Source organism: Meriones unguiculatus, chromosome 3, assembly GCF_030254825.1.
Source record: "Meriones unguiculatus strain TT.TT164.6M chromosome 3, Bangor_MerUng_6.1, whole genome shotgun sequence".
Taxonomy (NCBI): domain Eukaryota; kingdom Metazoa; phylum Chordata; class Mammalia; order Rodentia; family Muridae; genus Meriones; species Meriones unguiculatus.
The window spans coordinates 143,480,504-143,486,900 of NC_083351.1; the positions used below are offsets into that span (position 1 = coordinate 143,480,504).

The 6,397-nt window shown below is 43.3% G+C and overlaps 1 non-coding gene across 1 annotated transcript; it reads left to right on the forward strand.

The window, feature by feature from the left end:
• The first annotated feature begins 3,562 nt into the window (after positions 1–3,562).
• On the forward strand, positions 3,563–3,694 carry LOC132653358 (small nucleolar RNA SNORA17). Its single transcript, XR_009591123.1, has one exon. It is a non-coding gene; the product is annotated as a small nucleolar RNA SNORA17 (small nucleolar RNA).
• Positions 3,695–6,397: the final 2,703 nt, after the last annotated feature.

Consider the following 6,397-nt stretch of genomic DNA (forward strand, 5'->3'; position numbering starts at 1 on the left):
AAAAATAACACATTTCTTCTAATGAAGTATAAAGAAAGGAAGAAATAAGAATGTAAGGACCATAATAGAAAAATAAAGCTTCTCTAAATAGTTACTGTAGAGAGGACTTAATGCAGGTGTGTGAGTCCCAGGGGAACAAAGGTCAGGTGGTCCACCATTCAGGTAATAAGATGGTCCATTAAGATAATCCAATAAGATGATACATGTAGCAACCCAGGATACATGTAACACCTCAAGATTCTACAGTCCAAAACAGAGTAAACAATGGAGAAAGGACTATGCTGGGTCAAGAAGATTCTACATGGATGCCAAAGACCTAGTCACTGCTTAGGCATCCCAGAGAAAAGACTCTTACTCCTGTGTATCTACCAACTGAAAGGTTAGCTGGGAAAGAACTATAATCAGAGAGGTACTGCATCAAAACAGAGAAAAAATACCTTAGGCATGGTCTATAGTTAAGGTATCAGAGGAGCTTCCTGGGATGTGCTGACGTTCTCAGGCCAAATAAACATGGTCCTGATATACACAGGAATGTGAGGGGTGCTGTAGGAACCAGTCTAATAAAATTGAAATATTTCCAGAAAATCATATTGCATAGGCTATGCCACAAGGCTGGTCTGGGGAGGGTAGCTACCCTCTGGAAAGCCTTCTAGAGACTTATGACTAACTGTGGTCCACTCAGAGAGATCATCAGAGTTCAGTGAAAAGTGGAGTCAGAGAGGGCTAATATCCAGAATATATAAAGAAATAAAGAAGTTAAAAAGCAACAAGTCAAGTAATCCAATTTAAAAAATGGGGTAGGGAGCTAAACAGAGAATTCTCTGTAGAGGAATGTAGAATGACAGAGAAACACTTGAGGAAATGTTCAGTGTCCTTAGCCATCAGAGAGATGCAAATCAAAATGACCCTGAGATTTCACCTCACTCCCATCAGAATGGGTGTAAAAACTCAAGTAGCAACACATGCTGGAGAAGTTTACATTGCTGGCAGAAATGCAAACTTGTACAACTACTTTGGAAATCAATCTGGCACTTTCTCAGGCAATTAGGAATAGTGCTTCCTCAAAATCCAGATATACCACTCCTAGGCATATATCCAAAAGTTGCTCAAGTACACAACAAGGACATTTGTTCAACCATGTTTGTAGCAGCTTCATTCATAATAGCCAGAACCTGGAAACAACCCAGATGTCCCTCAATGGAAGAATGGATGCAGGAATTGTAGTACATTTACACAATGGAATACTACTCAGCAATTAAAAACAAGGAAGTCATGAAATTTGCAGCCAAATTGTAGGACCTAGAAAAAGATCATCCTGAGTGAGGTATCCCAAAAGAAGAAAGACACACATAATATATTCTCACTTATAAGTGGATATTAGACTTATAAGATAGGATAAACATACTAAAATCTGTACACCTAAGGAAGCTAAAAAAGGAGGATTCAGGATAAGATGGTCAATCCTCATTCAAAAAGACAAATGGGATGGACATTGGAAGTAGGAGAAAACAAGAAACAGGACAGGAGCCTACTATAGAGAGGCCCTGAAAGACTCTACCTATCAGTGTATCAAAGCAGGTGCTGAGACTCATAACCTAGCTTTGAGCAGAGTACAGGGAATCATATGAAAGAAGGAGGAGTTAGTAAGACCTGGAGTGGACAGGAGCTCCACAAGGAGCAAATATATCTGGGCACAAGGGTCTTGTCTGAGACTGATTCTCCAAACAAGGACCATGCATAGATATAACCTAGAACCTCTGTTCGGACATAGCCCATGACAGCTCAGTATCGAAGTGGGTTCCTAGTAAGGGGTCCAGGGACTGTCTCTGACATGAACTCAGTGGCTAGCTCTTTGACCTCCCCAACCCCCGTGGGAGAAACAACCTGGCTAGGCCACAGAGAAGGACATTGCAGCCATTCCTGGTGAGACCTGATACACTTGGTTCAGATGGAAGGAGAGGAGGACCATCAGTGAACTTAGAGAGGGGCAGGGATGAGACGAGAAATGGAGGGTGGAACTGGGAGGGAATGAAAGAGGGTGCTACAGCTGAGATACAAAATAAATAAACTGTAATTAATATAAAAATAAAAATAATTAGCAAAGAAAGAAAGGTGGAGTCGGATTCCTCACAAGGAATCCTCTAGCATTCAAGACATCAATTATGGAACTATTCATCTGAAAAAAAAAAAAAAAAAACAGTGAGAGTCTCAGCTGTATCAACACTGAATTGAATAAAAGACCCCAAAGATGAGAAAAGTTCATGGTTGCTTCTGTCAAGCCATTTTGTTTGGCTACTTCTGCTCAGAAAGAAAATATATTGATTCTGTTTCATTTTGGCATGATGCCTCTTCCGTGAAATCTCACTGGAATCTTAACTGAAACCCTTTTGTGAGGTTTTGGTAAATATTACCTCAAGGGTTTCATTTCTCTTCCCCCCTTCCTCCCACAACCATGCACACCATTTTTGTTCACATGTCAGAACTAAGAAGTGAGCTAAGAAGTGTGCCCAGAACACAACGATGTAGCTGGTCTTCTGGTTATCATCGTATTTTCTCCACTTTTAAAAAGTCTACTTGTGGAGGAGGGAGAGATTTATGGGGGGATACAAAGTGAATAAAGTGTAATTAATAAAAATTAAAATTAAAAAACTATGACAAAAAAGGTCTACTTGCTAAATTCCAGCAAGCAACTTTAAACTGTCACTGTTTTTAACTTCTCAATCCTGTCTTTAGGAATACATTCTTCACAAAAAGGCACAGTTTTATCACAGCAATCTAAACATCATCTCTAAGGGAATGTTAGACATAAATCAGATGTGTCTGAAAGCAGGAATGATACGGAATCTTTAAAATGAAACATCAGGAAGAAATTCTTATTAAAATGTGTTTTATAACATACGTATTACTTCAACTTCTACAAAAATACAATTACAAGGGCAAGCCTCCAAATGGTAATAAACCACTTTTCCATGTAAAGGTATTATGAGGCACCTATTCTCAACCCCTTTTTTATTTTTTAAAAACATTTTATGTATTTATTTTTCACAAATCTCTGTGGTCAGTAAATTTAATTTTTATAAAACTTTGGGGAATATATTTGCTGTTCTAGTTTGTAGATTTAAAAATAAAACTTCTCTGTGTGAATAGATGATTTTCCAGTTTTCTAGCATATTTCATCAAATAAACAAGAAGAAATGAAACCAGGTAAAGCTATTAAAATCTGTGTGCAGGTCTGGTAAAGCAAAAGAGCAGCAGGCTTTAGGTGGTGAGAGTGTAAGACACCTTGACATGTGGCCTGCGGAGGAACAACAGGTACCTGTGTTAGAGTGAGAGAAAAATGTCCGAATAAAAGGAAGAAACAGAAGAACTGGGAATAATAAATGACAGTATCCTGATTTCATTATGAAGTGAAAAAAAATATTGAAAAAAGAATAAAGTCAAGAGTCCAGCTATGGTTGTCAGTTGTTAAGTGGAAGACAAGAGGATGTTAGGCACCAAATCCAAGTGGATGAGGCACATGGGCTTACAGATTCCTTGTGATGGTTTATACATCTGAAAGAGGGTATTCCCCAAGGGTATTGCAGGTATGGCTGCTGTGTCACATGTGTGTCAGTGGGTGGCAGAGAGGAGAAAGGCTATGTCTATGCCCAGTGTTCTGGCCTGTGAACGTCTAAATGATTAGTACCCTACCGTCCCCTGAAAAACACCGAGCAGGAGGTGACTACTAATCTGATGCCAGGAGACCTGGACATGGAACTAGCCTGAGATGACCACCAGTCCAGAAACATGCAGACCTGGCAGAGGGGGCAGACCATGCCCAAAATGACCACTACCCAGTGCCATAATGCATGGGCAAAGCACTCCCAAGTCCACTTCTGAGACGACTCTAGACACTCAGAGATCCAGGGCACCATGAAGAGGAGCAAGTAAGTGGTGGAGAAATGGAAAGGAGAGAGAAGCAGAAGTATGTGGGCACAATGAAGAGAGGCATAGAGACTCAGGTCAGTTGAGTAGCTGATAGTGAGAGCTGGAGATGCCACCTGGGGCAATGGTGAGGTCCTAGCCTGTGCTGCCATTGGGAGCCACATCTGGGTCCATGCTACAGCAGTAGCAGTCCGTTACCACCAAAGGCCATTACCCTGGTCTGGGCTGCCAAATGGGGACATGTTGATGTCTGAGGGCTATGCATAACTTGCTTCACCCCTCAGCTGGGAGTACTTGACCTGAAGGCATGACAGCAGGAAAGCTGCCCTTGCCCCTAGCAAGCTGTACTAACTGGGAGAGTAGGGCTCCACACATCACCCCAAAAGCACAGTAGAGCTGGCCAGAGCTGTGGGAGTTGCAGGTGAGCCGGGCCTGAGGGTACGTGTGGGAAAGAGCTGGCCCTGCTGCTAAGTGACCATGTGGTGGCATGGATGGGAGAGAGATACCCCCCTCTTGCCTCGCCACCTGCAGAAGGCAGCAGACATGGCTTTGGGGTCATGAAAGCACAGCTGGTCCTGTATGTAAGGGGTATGGATAAGCCTGTCCTAAAGGACATAAGCATGGAAGAGTCACCCTTGCCTCTTGTCTGCTGTGAAGTGGCAGAGATGAGGCAGAGTTGTCCACTTGTCTCTTATCACCTGTGGCAGACAGGATAGCTGAATCAGGGGTCATGAGAGCTAGAGAGCTGTCCCTGTCCCTCACCAGCTGCAACACTCAGGAGAACAGGCCTTTCACCTTACCTGGGCAATAGGGTAGAGCTGGCCCTGATGAGGTAAGAGTGGGGGAGCCATCCCTGCCCCTCACCTATTGCAGCACTTGGGAGAATGGGCCCTGTACCTCACTGGGGCAGAACAGTAGAGCTGACATGGACATGGATGAGGCAGCCCCAAGAGCATGAAGAGGGAGATCTGGTTCTGTTTCTTGTTGGTTGTGGCATTGGATGGACCAGCCTGGGCAGGGGAGGAGAACTTATGGGTTCTGGAGATCTGGCGGGCTGGACATCTCAGATACCTCTCAGGCCCAGATACAAGGCACTGAATTGGCCCACACCAATATTTGCCCCACTGATGAACTACTGAAGTGCATGAAGACCTACAGATCGAAAATTACAGGATCTCCATGACACAGGAAACAACAGGTGTTGTAAAAAGTTATTAATATTTACTATGGGTTTAACTTCTGTAACGCTGCTGTTAATCCTCAGCAGCTGTATAACCAAATCACCACACAGAGACTGGGTTTTTAGTTAACCTAGAACACAATGCTGGGCAATATTTACTGCCTCCTAAACCTCCAAGCCCTCAGTTTCCTAACATGTAGATTTCCCACATTATACTTGCTTTTTGTGAAATCTTAGGTCTGATTCATGCTCCAAGTCCTCCAAGCTCTCTCCTCCCACTCTGCTCTCCTCCTGCTCTTCTCGTGCTCTCCTCTCCTCGAGCTCCTCCTCCTTCTTGCCCCTTCCTGTTCTCTAGCTTCTCCCCTCTTTCCTGTCCTCTGGCTCCTCTCATTGCACAACATTGTATCTAGTTGCTTTATTTGTGTCCTGTTTACACAAGAGTTAAGACAGGATGCTTATAGTGAGTATCACAATGCAATATCCAGATTGAAACCAGAGAGTTGGGGGTGGGGAAATCAGCATTTGAATTAACAAGGGTAAGGCATATACATTTTAAAAGAACATTATACCAACAAACAGGTATGCAAAAGGAGTCCTAGTGAGGTTCCAGAGGCCTTGAACTAGACCAACAGCTCTTTGCAATTAACATTTGCAAGCAAAAGAGCGTAGGCAAGAGAGTATACTGTGAGACGCTATGACACACTAGAGCTTCTGTGAGATTTATTTTTTTTCTCCATATTGGGGGAGGTTGCAAGGGTGGAGGACTAATTTGAGGGGAGCGGAGATAAGTGGGACTGGGTTTTATATTGTGAAATTCACAAAGAACCAATAAAAAGTTTTTTTTTAATTCAAATAAAAGAAAGTTAAAAGAGAGAAAGAGAATGAAGGGCAGGACAGGACACAGTAAAGATTATAAGTCCACCTAGAGGGGACAAAAACTCCACAAGAAGACTAACAGAGCCAACTAACTGAGGTCCATGGGACTCACAGAGACTGAACCACCAACCAAAGGGCATACATGCATACATACTATGCAGGTGATGGGCAGCTTGGTTTTCATAAGGGTCCCCTAGCAATAGGAGCGAGGAGTGTCTACTTTGTTGCCTGCTTTTGGATCACTTTCCCCTAGCTGGGCTGCCTTCTTGGGCCTCAGTGAAAAATGATGTGCTTAGTCCTGATAAGACTTGATATGCTCAGGAGGAGAGGTTGGTAGGGGGGCTCCCCTTTTCTGAGGAGAAGAGGAGAGGAAAAGGGGGAAGAAGGTGGGGCTGGGAGGAAAGGAAGTTTAGGGCT